At 40.2% G+C, this 17489-nt stretch overlaps 1 long non-coding RNA gene across 1 annotated transcript in view; it reads left to right on the top strand.

The window, feature by feature from the left end:
- The first annotated feature begins 9606 nt into the window (after positions 1-9606).
- Positions 9607-17489, top strand: part of LOC116592404 — a 28219-nt gene continuing 20336 nt past the window's right edge. The window contains exon 1 of the long non-coding RNA XR_004286481.1: positions 9607-9757. This is a non-coding gene — a long non-coding RNA (uncharacterized LOC116592404). The remainder of the gene's footprint in view (positions 9758-17489) is intronic.

Here is a 17489-nt window from a genome sequence, read left to right as displayed (position 1 = left end):
AATCCTTTGACATATTTTTCAATGCCTTCCTCAATGTTATTTTTAGTTTATTTTAATTTTTATTGTAAAGAATTTCAGTATGTTATCATAGATGGTTATTTTTATAACCTCTTATATTTCATCGGATTATTATATTGCAATTAGCTCCTTGTACACATCCAGCAATGGGATAATCACCACCTCCAGAAACCACGCATTCAATTTTTAAAATATTCTATTTTTCTTCTGAACATCAGCTGAAATCTATTTTCCTTAAATTTCAAATTAATTTACATGATGTTGGTCCTATTTCTACTCACTGGGCCATACTGACAAGCTCCTCTTCAAATATCCTTCTAGAACCCTCTACTTCTACTATCAAATTTCTCCAATTTAAGTCAAACAACACAATCCAGGAGAAATTTCTTTTTTAAATTATTATTATGTTCAGTTAGCCAACAAATAGTACATCATTTGTTTTTGTTGTGGTGTTCATAACAATAGTGTATCATTGTTTTTGATGTAGCGTTCAATATCCAGTGCTCATTACCACACATGCCCTCCTTAATATCCATCACCTGGTTACTCCATGCCCCCACCTCCTTCCTTTTTGTAACCCTCAGTTTGTTTCCCAGGGTCCAGAGTCTCTCATGGTTTGTCTCCCTCTCTGACTTCTTCCCATTTAGTTTTCTCTCCCTTCCCTGTTGTTCTCCACACTATTCGTTATGTTCCACATACTGAAACCAAATTTGTCTTTTTCTTCTTGACTTATTTCACTTAGCATAATCTCCTCCAATTCCATCCATGTTGATGCAAATGGTGGGTATTCATCCTTTCTTTCTTTCTTTCTTTCTTTCTTTCTTTTTAATATTTTACTCATTTATTTGACAGAGATCACAAGTAGGCAGAGAGGCAGGCAGAGAGAGAGGAAGGGAAGCAGGCTCCCCGCTGAGCAGAGAGCCCGACGTGGGGCTCGATCCCAGGACTCTGAGATCATGACCTGAGCCGAAGGCAGCAGCTTAACCCACTGAGCCACCCAGGAGCCCCGGGTATTCATCCGTTCTGATGGCTGAGTAATATTCCATGTATATATGAATCACATCTTTATCCATTCATCTGTTGAAGGGCATCTCAGCTCCTTCCATAGTTGGGCTATTGTGGACATTGCTGCTATGAACACTGGGGGGCATATGCTCCTTTTTTTCACTACATCTGTATCTTTGGGGTAAATGTCTAGTAGTGCAATTGCTGCATTGTTGGGTAGCTCTATTTTTAACATCTTCAGGAATCTCCACACTGTTTTCCAGAGTGGCTGTACCAGCTTGCGTTCTCACCAACAATGTAAGAGGTTTCCCCTTTTTCCACATCCTCGTCAACATTTGTTGTTTCCTGTCTCATTAATTTTTGCTATTCTAACTGGTGTAAAGTGGTATCGCACTGTGGTTTTGACTTTTATTTCCCTAGTGATGTGGAGCATTTTTTTCATACGTCTGTTGGCTTTTTTTTTTTTTTTAAGATTTCATTATTTATTTGACAGACAGAGATCACAGGTAGGCAGAGAGGCAGGCAGAGAGAGAGGGGTAAGCAGGCTCCCGGCTGAGCAGAGAGCCTGATGCAGGGCTCCATCCCCGGACCCTGAGACCATGACTTGAGCCGAAGGCAGAGGATTAACCCACTGAGCCACCCAGGCGCCCCATTTGTATATCTTCTTCAGAGAAGTGTCTGTTCAAGGCTTCCGCTCCAGGAGAAATTTCTTTAGCCAAAGACACACTTGGTTAAGAAAATGAGAACATAAACTGGGGCTCCTTCACTGGACTTTTCTATCTTACAAAGAATAAAAATTTTCTCCAAATTCACCAAGTGATCTCTTTTGATATATTTGAAATTCATAAAAACTTCAGAATGCTAACTAAGAGAACATTTATATTCAAATTGCATTCTCCCAAATGTGTTTACAGAATCATCTTTCTAACAGCATAGTCAATGCTGTGTAAAATCGGATTCTATTTGGTGGCATATTACTATTCCATAAAGAATCCAGTAGCATGTATTTCCCACTGCAAATTGAATTTTTCTAGTAATTTGGGCTTTTCGTCCATAGTAAATACATTTCTCAGTGTAGGACTTCGTGCATCATCTCATCATTCTAAATGATATGCCAAAGGAAGATAACTGTGCCTTGTTATGAATAAAACAACTTGATTTTATTTTCGTAATTTGAATCATTTTGACTGCAAAGTCAAGCCAACAGAAACAGAATTGTATCTCGTTGGTTAAATTCTCACTTGACATAGAGCAGGACACAGTAGCAAACCTCATTAAGTGATGAGTAACAATAATGACAAGAGTTTTTGCAACTGGCACGTTTAACCCATGTTTTCTGAACATTCGTTTTTGTTCTGTTTGTGACATATGTTAACCAACTCTGAGTTTCGTTTTTACCTTTTTTTTTCCCCCTTTATGGAAAACTGCTTTTTTTTTTTTAAATTTTTAGCAAACATGAACTGTTTTAAAAAATACATGAAGTGTTTTTTAAAAATTACTTTTTTTTAAAAGATTTTATTTATTTATTTGACAGACAGAGATCACAAGTAGGCAGAGAGACAGAAGGAAGCAGGCTCCCTGCCGAGCAAAGAACCCAATATGGGGCTCGATCCCAGAACTCTGGGAGTCATGACCTGAGCTGAAGTCAGCGGCTTTAACCCACTGAGCCACCCAGGTGCCCCTTAAAAATTACTTATTTTAAAAAAGTTACTCTCCATGCGATTAACTTTTTCTGTTTGATAACATCACTGACATTACCCTGAGGGGGAAAAGACCATAAAAGCGGTCTGCCCCAAGCCTTCGACTCTTTGCTGTTAACTTGGGTGCAGCGGTAGGATCGTAGGGATGGGACTGAGCAATGGAAGCAATGAATACTGTGGAAGCCTCTTAGTTAGTAACTTCTCCTTTTTCCAATTCTTCCTTTTTTTCCTCTTTTAAAGATTATTTATTTATTTGAGATAGAGAGGGAAAGAGCAGGAGCAGGGGTGAAAGGCAGAGGAAGAAGCAGACTGGGAGCAGGGAGCTCCTAGGATCCCGGGATCCTAGGATCCCCTAGATCATGACCTGAGCGAAAGGCAGACGCCTAACCAACTGAGCCACTAAGGCGCCCCTCAATTCTTCCTTTCATATGCTTTATTTCCATAAGGTAGAAGAGCTTTTACTTTTCTTCTTAACAAACATCATTTGTCTGGAAAAATTTAGATCAGATGTTAAATCCTTATTCTCTTGATCCATTTCCAGTAAGATGTTTTCATCCTCCTCCTACTCCTGATTACCTCTCACTTGCATTAATTTGTTCATGCTACAGAACATATCTGAAGGCAGGATTCATGTCTTATTCATTTTTAAAAATTCTACTCAGTACAGTCACTAGTGTAGAATAGAATCCCTATTAATATTTTTATGCTGTAGATTTTTTCCAGCTTTATTGAAGTATAACAAACAAAATTATACTATATTTGAAGTATACATCAGGATGATTAGACATATGTTTGAAAAGAGTCCTGACATCTGGTTAATTACACATTCATCATCATATTAAAGTAATATAAATTTAATATATTAATATATTTCATATATAAATATATACATATATTTGTATATATTCGGTGAGAACTTTTAAGTCCTATTCTCTTAGGAAATTTCAATTACACATTACAGTATCATCAACTATAGTCACCATGTTAACATATTATATCTTCAGACCTTATTCATCTTTTTTTTTAAAGATTTTATTTATTTATTTGATAGAGAGAGATCACAAGTAGGCAGAGAGGCAGGCAGAGAGAGAGAGAGGGAAGCAGGCTCCCTGCTGAGCAGAGAGCCCGATGCGGGACTCGATCCCAGGACCCTGAGATCATGACCTGAGCCGAAGGCAATGGCTTAACCCACTGAGCCACCCAGGCGCCCAGACCTTATTCATCTTATGAAAGTTTGTACCCTTTGACTGACCTTTCCCTATTTCCCCCCTTCCACAGCCCTGCCAACCACTTTTCTACTCTCTGTTTTTATGTCTATACCATACTGTTTTCATTTCCACAGCTTTGTAATATAGCTTGAAAAAAGGAGTGTGATGCTTCCAGTTCTTTCTCTAGACTGTTTTGGCTATGTGTGGGGTTTTGTGGTTCCTATAGTTTTTGGATTGTTTCTTCAATTTCCATAAAAAATGTCAGTGGAATTTTGATAGGAATTGCATTGATTCTGTATACTGCTTTGGGTAGTGTGGACATTTTAACAATGTTAATTTTTCTAATCCATGAGCATGGAATATCTTTTCATTTATGTTCATCTTTGATTTCTTTCACTAAAGTCTTAGAGTTTTCAATGTATAGGTGTTTCATCTCCTTGGTTAAATTTATTCCTAGGTATTTTACTCTTTTTGATGTGATTATGATATTATTTTCTTAATTACTCTTTCTGATAGTTCATTGTTAGGGTATAGAAACATAATTGATTTTTGCATATTGATTTTTTATCATGAAATTTTACTGAATTCACTTATTAGTTCTAACAGGTTTTTGGTGGAATCTTTGGAGTTTATAGATAAGAGACAGAAACAATTTTACTTTTTCCTTTCCAGTTTAGATATCTTTTATTTCTTTTTCTTGTCTAACTGCTCTAGATAGGCCGTCCAATACTATGTTGAATAAAAGTGGCAAGAGTGGACATCCTTCTTTGGGTCCTGATCCAGAGGAAAAGTGTTCAGCTTTTCATCATGAAATATGATGTTAGCTGTGGGCTTATCCTATATGGCCCTTATTATATTGAGATACATTCCTTCCATATCCAGTTTGTTGAAAGTTTTTATTATGAATGGATGTTGAATTTTGTCAAATGAATTCTCTGCGCCATTTAACATGATCATAGGTTTTATGTGTCTTTTTTTTTTTAAAGATTTTTATTTATTTATTTGAGAGAGGGACAGTGAGAGAGAGCATGAGAGGGGGGAAGGTCAGAGGGAGAAGCAGACTCCCCATGGAGCTGGGAGCCCGATGCGGGACTCGATCCCAGAACTCCGGAATCATTTGTGTATGTTGAACCATCCTTTGCTTCCCTGAAAAAAAAAAAAAAAGCCAACTCGCTCATGGTGTGTGGTCCTTGTAAGGTACTTTTGAATCTGGTTTGTTAATACTGTGTTGAAGATTTTTGTATCTATGTTCATCAGGGATATTAGCTTGTAATTTTCCTTTCTGTACTGTCTTTTCCTGATGTTGTATCAGGATAGTGCTGGCCTCATAAAATGAGTTGAGAAGTCGTCCTTACTAAATTTTGGAAGAGTTTGAAAAGGATCGATTTTTTTTTTTTTTTTTTTTTTTTTTTTAATGTTTGGTAGAAATCACCTGAGAAGCCATCTGTTTCCTGATGTTTTCCTTTTTGGGAGGTTGGGTGGTCTTGGACCTGTTATTAACTGTGTCTTTCTTTGCTACAGTCTGTGAGACATGTAAATCCAAGCTATCTTGGCTATAAGAGCTAGGTGATCCAAAAGCCTGTTACCTAAATGGTAGTCACAAAAGCAGGGGTACCAGACAAGTGTCCAGGTTCCTTCCAAAGAGATACTGACCCTTGGAGTGGGCCAGAGGAAAAGGGCAGGGGAGAGATATAGAAGTTTCCATAGACTTTTCTCATCTCTGGGGAGGATCACAGTCATCCCTTAGTGAATGCTAAACTAGAAGCCTGACTCTAAGGGAGAAGCTTTTGAAGTATGCAAATAGTCCTCTTTCAGAGAAAGAATGGGAGATGGGCATCTCTGTCTGCTCCTTCTCTGCTGAATCCTGGGAGGATAGCTGGTTAAGACTTGTTTCTTTGCGGTATCTGGGTGGTTCAGTGGGTTAAGCCTCTGCCTTTGGCTCGGGTCATGATCTGAGGGTCCTCAGATGGAGCCCCACATAGGGCTCTCTGCTCGGCAGGGAGCCTGTTAGCAGGGAGCCTGTTTCCCTCCTCTCTAGGCTTGCCTCTCTGCCTACCTGTGATCTCTCTCTCAGTCAAATAAATAAGTAAAATATTAAAAACAAAACTAAACAACAATAAATAAAATGTTTCTTTGTTTGCTACAGTCCTGTGGGGATACAGTCCTGTGGGGATACAGTCCTGTGGCTCTCAGAGTCAGATGATCTAGGCATCTGTCCCTTGGGTGGCAGCCACAAATGTGGGGGTGCCAGATGTGTGTGAGTTTCTTCCAGGAATATATTGACAATTTGGGGTGGGCTCAAGGGACAGGGCAGAGGTGATGTCCACTGTTTTTTCTGGTCTCAAGGAAGGATGACAGTCAGTCACTAGATGCATGTTAAATTAGAAGAAAGATCCTGAAATAGTAGCTTCTAACATACGCAAATAGGCCTCTTTCCATGAAAGACTGGGAGAAGGGCAATCGGCCTGCTCACTCTGTTCTGAGCTTTGGGTAGATAGCCTCAGTGAGTCCTCTTGAGAAGTTTTCTGTTTTAATGCATATAAGCCCCATTCATTTTCAGAGCTAAGTGTTTGGAGTATCTACCCCTCAGGTGGGAGTCTTAAAAGTTGGGGAGCTTGATGGGCAGACCAATCCTTTTGCTCCTCAGGGAGGAAGTGGGAGTTGGCACTTCCTCTTAACTACATGGCACTGGCATGGGTGAGGTTTATGGTGAGTGTATTTCAGCCTTTCCTATCTTTTTCAGTGTGAGTGATGCAGGTGCAGGACTTGCTCAGCTCTTTTCTGGATTTCTTTTAGGAGTTGTTCTGTGTTTATCTGAGGACTTGCTGTGCCTGTGGAAGGAGGTGAAGTGGGGAGGTTCTGGTCTCTCCATCTTGGGGCTGACTGTGCCTATAGCTGGCTTCTAACTCAGGTCTTAGACTAAAGGAGGGAAAAAAAGAAGTTCACATGGGGTCCAGAGAGTTGGTGAAAAGTGGGTTTGAGTCCAAAGCCCCGCCTATGGGCTAGAAAGTATTTTAGGCATACATCCTCTGTTTTAACTACTCAACTCTGCTATTGTAGACCTAATATATAAATACTGAATTTTGCATATAAAATATAAAATGAATGAATATAGCTCTGTTCCAATAAAATTACATTGGCAGAAGTCAGTGGCAAGTCATATTGGCCCACAGGCCATAGTTTGTCAACCTCTGTTATAGATACCATGGGGAACCTCCAACAGCAACATACAAAGCCTATTGGGTGTTCAAGAATTTTGTTGCCCTAAATAGACTTTTAGTTCTATTTCTTATATGTAAACATAGAGGAAATTAATGATCAGAATCTGAAAAGCATTTTAGGAAATCCAGTCTGAGGGAGACCTACATTTGCAAATTCTCATCTACACGTAGCCTTCCTGCCCAATCCAGTGAAATTTGCCCTCCTCTTCCATTGGCCCCCAAACCTTCTGCCTGTTCACCCTAAACCAATTAAAGCTGAGGGGCCATATCCACAGAAGAGCCTCTGCTTTTCTAAAGATCTGTAAATGTCTTAATGCTGTACATATTAAGACCGTAAGTCTCCAGAAATGGAATCTCAGGGTTCAGCAGGCATAAAGGACAGAGCCAACCAAACCCAGCACCTAGGATTTTCTTTTATATGAGATGTAGGGGAACGTGAGTATATCCCTAATCCCTGGGGCTGCACAGATTTGCCACTTCAGAACCCAGAGAGGCTGGCTCAGATATCTTCTACAGGACCGGAAGGCTAAGTATGCTCTCCTATATAATGGAATTAACAATGTTGCCTACCTTGTAGGGCTTTTGTAAGGAGTTCATGGTTATTCATGAGTACTTAATACAGTGTTTAACATAATGTAAGTATGCAATAAGAATTACCTATTTTTGTAATATTATTATTCTCCAAAGAGGCTGGTCAGACTTCACCAGTAATTTTTTTGTTGTTGTTTTACAAAAAGCCAGTAAGAGCAACCTAAAACCACTAGTTTGCTACCAATTAACCTGTTGAATTTTCTTCCCAGGAGATATTCATTTATTCAGATTCCAAAAATGAGTCAATCCTTACCCATTAGTGGATAAATGTCATATTCTCTACATTTCTCTTCCAGAGCCCCTTGCATACATTATTATTCAAACACATAAATTTTCCTGCAGAGCCTGGAGGCAGCTGCAAAATCTGGCTCACCAGGGATCTGGGAAGTCCAGTCTTGTCCTAGCTGCTTTGGATACATTATATCTGGTTCAGAGGGAGGTCTCCTGAGTGTTTCTTTAGCCAAAGCTCTGCAGAGAAATATAAGGCATTAGTTCAGAAAAGTTTGAGCAAGATTGCAAAACAACCTGATTCCTACCACCAAAACTGTAAGAAAGGAATAGATTTAGATTTCATAAAACCTAAAATAGAAATAGCATCATAATTTGCTTCCTTTGTAGCAAATGAACCATTTATGTCCTTATATCAAACTCTCAGAAAATATCATCGATTTACAGCCACTTGTCTCCACTGTCCTCTAAAGTGGTCCATTCTCCATCCTGGTGGGACAATATTGGACCTCAAGCCTTTACTCCAATTCACAGAAAAGCCAGGCTTTGCAGGCATTTGTTTTTTTAGTCTATGTCCTCAAAGATATGTGTCTTATGGTTATTAGAGGGGTATCAAGACCAGTTATCCAAAATTCTCCTAAATACTCTGAACGATCTGAAAGTTGTTTAAAAACCAAGAATGTGTTGGACCGGAGTTCACATCCCTGTTCTATCACTTAACTGACTGAATTTTAGTGAGGCTCCCTTTCTAAAAAAAGAAAAAAAAAAAAAAGGGTATATATCCCTAACACAGCGCTTTGTTGTTGTTGTTCTTGTTATTACTATTTTTTTTTAAAGATTTTATTTATTTATCAGAGAGAGAGAGAGGGGGAGAGAGCGAGCACAGGCAGACAGAATGGAAGGCAAAAGCAGGCTCCCTGCTGAGCAGGAGCCCGACGTGGGACTCAATCCCTGGACGCTGGGATCATGACCTGAGCCGAAGGCAGCTGCTTAACCAACTGAGCCACCCAGGCGTCCCTGTTATTACTATTTTTAAGAGTAGCTCTCAGCCCCACTGCCAGGGCCTCTGGACCCCTTCTGCGAAGGAGAGGGGTTCTGCCCTCACCCAACCATAGTTGCATGGGTGGCCACTGCTGAGTGGACTGGTACCCCTGAGGAAACCCCATCTTCAAAGACCAGCAAAGACTTTCTCACCAAGGGTGCGTCACCTCCACCAATCATCCCCCATAAGGTGGCAAAGCAGAACAGAGCCCAGGGCTTTGCCGGAGGGGGTGGGGAGGGGGTGCCGCCTGGGCAAACAGAGAGCATCCCGAGCTTTGGCGGGACGAAGGCCAGTGGGCGCATGCGCCTGCGCCTCACAGTGCTAGTCAAAACCCTGCGGAGCGCGCACGCATATTGGTCGGAAGATCTGGCGTTTCCGGAAAGCTAGAGCCGGGGCACACACAGTTTGCCGCCGCACGACGGTCAGCCTCAGGTGGCCTAGAGCGGCGTCCCCGCCTCCGCCTACCACGAAATCTCCCACCCCCGTGTGCAGGTGTGCGTGGTAACAAGAGGCCCGGCCCGCGGAGGGGATGGCCGTGCCTGCTTTACGAGCTCCTCCCTTTCCTCCTCCACCTGCTCCGTGACCCGGAGGCCGCCGGGAACCGGAAACAGCTGCTGCTGGGCCTCGGAAGCTCGAGGAACAACCTGGAGCGCCCCGGGGCACCTTGGAGGGCCTGGTGCCACACCCCACACGGCCAAGGACCCTCCCCGTCACAGGGAGGCCACTCACGGCCACCGCCAAGAGGTGAGTGAGAGTGGCCTCAGGGCGGAGAACCCCCGGCCACAGAAGCCCTGAGGCAGAGGGCGGGAGGGCGAGGTCGGGCCAGAGCCCCCCCCCACCTACAGCCCCCTCCACACGGAGCCCAGGGGTCCGGCGAGAGGCGAGGGGCGCTCTGCTGAGCTGGGAGAGCGGTTTCGTTCCCGTGAATGTCCCTCTGCTGTGCGCCAGCCCCGGAGAGGGGAAGGTCACCACACCAGTGAGTTCTTGCTGATGGTAATACACAGTGTTGTCTGGATGGATGGATGTTTGTATGTGTGTAGTCACTGAGACTAGTGACTTGGGGGAAATGAATTAAACCAAGAAAGTTCACCGTAGAACGAAATACACAATAAACCTTATATAAGTGAGTTTGTGAGTTCCAAAAGAAAACAAAAGTTGTTCCTAACTTTTAAACCAACTTCCAAGGTTACACTGAGCATAATGATCAGTACAAGAAAGGAGTGACCGCTCCTACATTTAGAGTTGGTACTCTCCCTCCCTAGGTCCTGCTCAATTCCTGCTACGATGCTCTTGGGAGGGTGAGGGCTACATCACTCTGGTTTCCTTTTGAATTCTACTCCTGAGGCCAATATAAACAGATCAGCTGATTGGCCTTTCTTAATACTAGTTACAGGAGAATCTGAGGAGATAGTTAAAAGCTTTGGCCCGTTCTCTGCAACTTGGCATCCAGCCACTCTTGTTCCTCATCGGGATCTAATAATTTGGTTTACTTTTTCCTAAATTGTTTAAATGCCTCTCTTATACATAAATTCCTGTGTCATTCCTTGTAGTGTCTCCTCAGAATCTTTAGGTTTGGAATCTTAAATTGTTCACTCAGATCTCTTCCCAAACACTAGAGTCTGAATGACTGCACAGACAGCTGCCCAGTGAATACCAAATCAGATCATGGCATGAAAGAAAAATAAAACTTAATTATTTTAAGCTACTGAGATTTTAAGTTGTTTGCTGCAGCACTTAGGCTGACTAATACCTACATTTTCCAGTGGAAATTAAACACTGTGGCTTAGCAGTAGGAAGGTGGTCAGCAGACTGAAAATTAGGAAAGTGTTATGTAATGAAAAAGATGTTTACCACAATCTGTTGCCAGGAATAATTTGGTAGGTAGACCATGTGCTTATTGCTAGATACCTCTAATGAAATAGGTTAAAAAATAATGTTAGTAGTGCAGTGTTAGTAATAGTGTATCCTCCTCACTAGTGTTGTCTGCACTGGGCAAGTATTACAAGAAAGAACTAAGCCTAGGAAAGAGTTGGCCACTTTGCAAGTAAAAGTGGCCAACTCTTTCCTAGGCTTAGTTCTTAGTTCTTAGTTCTCTCTCACTTCTTTCACTTAGTTCTTAGTTCTTAGTTCTCTCTCACTTCACTTTGCAAGTAAAAGTGAGAGAGAATAGAAGAAACAAAGGGGGAAAAAAAAAAACAAACTAAAACTAAAAATGTGGCCATTAAAGGGTTGGAAATGTCTGCAGCCCCTAGGTCCCAAACAGTAAGGGATGTGATTGGGAAAGTTCTTGAGTAACCAGAAAACTTTTGTTGAACAAAGTGACTAAGAGTTTCAGCAAACATCACATGAATGTCCTTTTTAGCCACTATTAAGAAAAAACAAGTAGAGGAATTGGTAAAATCAAGCTGATTTGAGACCAATGTCTGGAAAGCATCTTTGGATGTGGTTGTAGGCACATGGTACATATTGCAAGCAAATAAATTTTAAGCATTGTTCATGAGGAAATTGCATGGCACATAAAACCACGAGGGTACTCCAAGAGAGTTTGTAATTAGAAAGCATTAAAATAGTCTCTAGAAAGACAGTGGGCTGTCAGCTCTGCATCCCCAAGGAAGGCACAACACACTTCAGCTATGCCTAGGAGCATAAGGAAGAACCTTGCAAAGGGTAGAGTCAAAGGGCCGGAGAGAATAATGTGCAAGAGTTCCTTACTAAGAGCAGACTCGGGAAAGAAGTCTTTGTTCTCCTGTTCTCAAGGTTGGGAGCGTTCATAATGTTTACCTAGCTGCATTACCCCTGACCAATAACTATTATATTTGCTTTTTAACTTTTTCCATATGGAACTATTTATTATGGTGGATGCCAGAGACAGATACTAAGTTCATAGGTCACAGGGCTCTGAGGAACTATATCTGCTATATTGGAAAGAACATGCATTATCTGAGACTCTGGACTTTGAAATGAACTTTAGAAGTGAGTGTAATCTATATGTGGAAAAAGAGGATAACATGGTTACTGAAAACAGCAGGCTGTCGTAGAAATGCTAATATTCACCAATATCAGTGTTCCCCTGTCTTGGACTCACAGAAGAAGTACCTTTTCCGGGACGCCTGGGTGGCTCAGTGGTTTAAGCCTCTGCCTTCGGCTCAGGTCATGATCTCAGGATCCTGGGATCGAGTCCTACATCGGGCTCTCTGCTCAGAGGGGAGCCTGCTTCCTTTCTCTCTCTCTGCCTGCCTCTCTGCCTACTTGTGATCTCTCTCTCTCTGTCAAATAAATACATTAAAAAAAAAAAAAAAGAAGTACCTTTTCCAACCTGATTAGATATGGCCAGGTAATTGAGTTCTGGCTAATGGAATTTGGCAGAAATAAAGTAGTATAATACCAGACACACCCCACATAAGCTCCTGCAATAGAGGATTCTGAGAACCTAGAAGAAAGTTAGAAAACCACAGCCCACAGGCCAAATCTGGCTCACTGCCTACTTTTGTACAAGCCATGAACTGAAATGGCATCTTATTATTTAAAAAAAAACAAAACAAAACAGGATAAGAATATTTCACAGCATTCAAAGTTATATAAAATTTGAATTGAAATATCATAAAATTTTATTGGAACACATCCATGTTCACGTTCACTTCCATATCGTCTATGTCTGCTTTTGCATTTCAGTGGCAGACTTGACTAGTTGCAACAGAGACCGTATGTGTGGCACTCTCATTGCTGCACCCTGTTGACTCAGTGCAGTGTACACTGCAGCGATGGAGATAAACCTGGACAGCACTTTGAGTGCTGTGCATACCATTGTACTGTGACATTTCATTTTTTTTACTTTTAGTGCATACTCATCAAGTCAAAACAAGAAATGAAGAGAAAAATGAACTTCAAATGGTATACTTTTAAGGCAAAATGGAGTGAGGATTATTCTGTTATCAATTAGCTGGCAAAGCACTGTGTTTTTATACAATAACCTAGCTGTGGTAGGCAAAAGAATACCTCCTCCTCCCCCAAAGATTTGCACATCCTCATTTCTCGAACCTGTGGATGTTACTTTACATGTCAAAAAGGATTTTATAGATGCAATGAAATTAAGGATCTTGAGAGGGAGAGAGATTTAAAAAAAATTTAATCTAGATACAGAACTTTATTTACAAATAAGTAGGTTAATGGCATTTCATTACATCAAATGAAGAGTGCAGCAGTCTGAATAAATCGTTTCACAAAAGCTGTAAGACCCACTGTAACCAACACAGGCTCCCACTGAGCAGAGAGCTGGATGTGGGGCTCGATCCCAGGACCCTGAGATCATGACCTGAGCCTAAGGGAGAAGCTTTAACCTTCTGAGCCACCCAGGTGCCCCCCACTGTAACCAACTTTTAGAATCAGGGTATGCACCTCAGTGACCTGCAGTCTTCAGTTTGTGACTGCTACCTTATATCCCAATGGATGTTTTGTTTCTTTTGTTTCTGTAAATATATACTCACACTGGCAGGTCATGGTCCCTGGATGAGTCCTTTGTGATACAGCAGTGTAAGCAAAATGGATCACTGTAAGTCTTTAACAGAATATACTAATCTATTCCAGGAATCTTATCTTTTAAAGTATTAAGCACAAAAATAAAGATGAGTCCACAAATTAACCAAATTCTATTTTCTGCACATTTGGGAAGAATGTGCATTTATTTAACATTTGGGCTTTTATTTAACATTCACTATACAATACTCTACTACTGCTACCACTTGTTTACAACCCAGAAGGACATATTTTTTACTTTAGTGTTTGTAAAGAGGGATTTAAAATTTTTTTAAAACAAAGCGGTTTTTAAACCCAGTGCATTTTATATAATATGCTGGTTTACCTATCCTACTACAAATAACTTCTCAATTCCCAGCCTGAGCCATAAACTCAATTAGAAATCAATGAACAGAAGCGAAGAACTTGGTAAAATGTAACTTTGTTATCTAAAGAAATAAGATTGTTTCCTTGGCAATACAGTATTCTTTCAGTGGCCAAGCCAGCTAGTGCAAAGTAATAACTTACTTTGTATCAGGACAAATATTGAAACACCATTAGGAACAATTTCCATTTTATAAAACAATTTATAAAACCATGACATAAAATCACCCTTCATATTAGGAATATAAGGAATATTTTAAACTATTTCATTAAAAATCCCCCATAACGGCGACCTATAGTTCTAACTATTTGGTTCAGAATCTTACCATTGCAGGAAGACATTAGGACAATTATTAACCTAGTGGTCCTAATGTAACCACAGTGGCCCTTACAAAAAAGGAAGCAGGACAGTCAAAGTTAGAAGAAGTGGTGGGACGAAGAAAGCAGAAATTGGAGTCATGAGATTGCTGGCTGGGGACCATGAGCCAAGGAATTCAGGAATCCTGCAGAAGCTAGGAAAGACAGGGAAACATACTGTCCACTCCATCTTCCAGAAGGAACACAGCCCCACCAACATCTTGATTTTATCTCAGTAAGACTCCCTTTAGATTTCTAACCCAAGAATGTAAGATAATCAATTCATGATGTGTTAAGTTACTAAGTTTATGCTGTTTTGTTAGAGCAGCAAAAAGGAAAAAATGCAATATGCATCGATGTTCCTATATTCATTAAAATATTTCCAAGTGACAGGAAAGCGATGTCCAGAAAAATAAAATAAAAAACAAAGTATCTTATTACATACACTTTCTTCACAAAAGTAAAACAAAAACAACGAGGCTAAAAACCTAAGTAAATTTCCCTGTGGCTCATTTGCTAGCCACACAAAGAGAGCTGTTTACTGATGTAGTTAACTAAATTGTGTTTTAGAAGCTGAAGAAATGTGTCCAGAGAAAATGAATTCAAAACTATTATGCTTCTCGGGACGCCTGGGTGGCTCAGTTGGTTAAGCAGCTGCCTTCGGCTCAGGTCATGATCCCGGCATCCTGGGATCGAGTCCCACATCGGGCTCCTTTCTCCGCAGGGAGCCTTCTTCTCCCTCTGCCTCTGCCTTCCGCTCTGTCTGCCTGTGCTCGCTCTCACTCGCTCACTCTCTGACAAATAAATAAATAAAATCTTTAAAAAAACAAAAACAAAAGAACTATTATGCTTCTCATGAGAATAGTTGCTCATATCATTGAGGATATTGGGAACAACATTGATAGTTGACTAAAAAAATAAGGCATATAATTTTAAGTGGTTTATTTTGGTTCTTGAAGGGTAAATGTTACCTTTGCTACTCAGTTGTTTATTTGTTGCCAAGTTTAAAATTACTGAATCATCTGAGTGGACAAACCGCAGGTGAACACATTTCCGAAGACACTGGAAAACATTAGCACAATCTGAAGTGGTATCTGCTAAGATGTATTACAACTGATATGGTAAAAGTATGTATGGAATGGAGAGAGGCTAAGTTGGACAAATTCACAAAAGCAGTGAAAAAAATGAGGTATTTAAAGCCCGTGGTTGTTCATTATGTTATTCATGAGCAGGGATTTTGCAGAAAATATTTGAATCTATCATGTGTTATTAGAACAGAAGTGCCAACAATGTACTTCATTTGATCTCATGGATCTATCCATCATCAGCTTCATGAATTTTTATAAACAACAGAAGCTGGATATCCTGACCTGCCCTTCTGTAGCAGTTTGATGGTTTAGCAGTGTTTAGTTTAGTATTGTCAAAACAATAGAGTCAAAGGTGGAAAATTTTCTGAACAAGGAAAACTGTACTCAGCCACTGTTATGATATACTGAATAACTTTGGAAGTCAGCTTCCTTTTTTTTTTTTTTTTTTAAGATTTTATTTATTTATTTACTTGGGAAAGAACACAAGGAGAGTGTAGAGGGAGAGGGAGAAACAGACTCTCTCCTGAGCAAGGAGTCTGATGCAGGTGGACCCTGAGATCCACCTGAGCTGAAGACAGACACTTAACCAACTGAGTCACCCAGGCATCCCGGAAGTCAACTTTTCTATGGTATTGATAATGTTTAATGAATTCAACATAAATTTCAAGGCAAAGTGGCCTTTATATGTGGAAAACACTGCATAAAGTCATTTCTATAACAACTAATGTTGTTTGAGTCACAAGTGATATCAAGCTGTTTTATGTACTTTCTGTGCTATAAATTTAAAACAAAAATCATAATTTCCATTTTAGACTGCATTATTACAAATTATAGTCATCAAGACAGTATGGTACTGGCACTAAACAACACACAGATCAATGAGACAGAAAATCCATAAATGAACCCACAACTGTATAGTCAACTAATCTTTGACAAAGCAGGAAAGAATATCTAACGGGAAAAAGACTGTCCCTGCAACAAATGGTGTTGGGAAAACTGGAGAATAATGAAACTGCACAACTTTGTTACACATACACAAAAATCAATCAAAATGGATGAAATACCTAAAGTGAGACAGAAAACCAACAAAATCCTAGAGGAGAACACAGGCAGCAACCTCTTTGACATAAGCTATAGCAGCTTCTTACTAGATGCATCTTCTGAGTCAAGGGAAACAAAAGCAAAAATGAACTATTGGGACTTAATCAAGATAAAAAGCTTCTGCACAGGAAAAGAACTATCAATAAAACTGAAAGATAGCCTATGAAATGAGAGAAGATATTTGTAAATGACATATCTAATAAAGGGTTAGTATCCAAAATCCATAAAGAACTTACCAAAACCAATACCCAGAAAACAAATAATCAAATTAGGGAATGGCAGAAGACATGAGTAGACATTTTTCCCAAAAAGCCAGCCAGATGGCCAACAAACATGAAAAGATGCTCAATATCACTCATCATCAGGGAAATACAAATGAAAACCACAATGGGATACCCACCTAACAATTGTCAGAATGGCTAAAATGAACAAGAGCACGAGAAAGAACAGATATTGCTGAGGATGCAGAGAGAGGGGAACCCTCTTTCTCTGTTGATGGGAATGCAGACTGGTGTAGCCACTCTGGGAAGTGGTATGGAGTTTCTCAAAAAGTGAGAACTACTCTGAGATCTAGCAAATGCACTACTAGGTATTTATCCAGAGGATACAAATATACTGATCCAAAGGGGCACATGTACCCCAATATTTATAGCAGCATTATCAGCAATAGCTAAATTATGGGAAGAACCCAAATGTCTATCAACTAATGAATGGATAAAGAAATGGACTGTTACTCAGCCATCAAAATGAATGAAATCTTCCCATTTGCAGTAATATGGATAGAGCTAGAGTGTATTATGCTAAATGAAATAAGTCAGTCAAACAAAGACAAATATCATATGATTTCACTTATATATGGAATTTAAGAAACAAAACAGATAAACACAGGGGAAGGGGGAAAAAGAAGAAAGCAAATCTTAGGAGACTCTTAATTATAGAAAACAAGCTGAGGGTTGATGGAGGGGAGGGGAGCAGGGGATGGGCTAAATGGGTGGTGGGTGTTAAGGAGGTCACTTGTGTTGAGCACTGTTATA

Source organism: Mustela erminea, chromosome 6, assembly GCF_009829155.1.
Source record: "Mustela erminea isolate mMusErm1 chromosome 6, mMusErm1.Pri, whole genome shotgun sequence".
NCBI classification, from domain to species: domain Eukaryota; kingdom Metazoa; phylum Chordata; class Mammalia; order Carnivora; family Mustelidae; genus Mustela; species Mustela erminea.
Note: the sequence above shows the minus strand (reverse complement) of the source record. Positions and strands in the feature narration are given on the sequence as shown.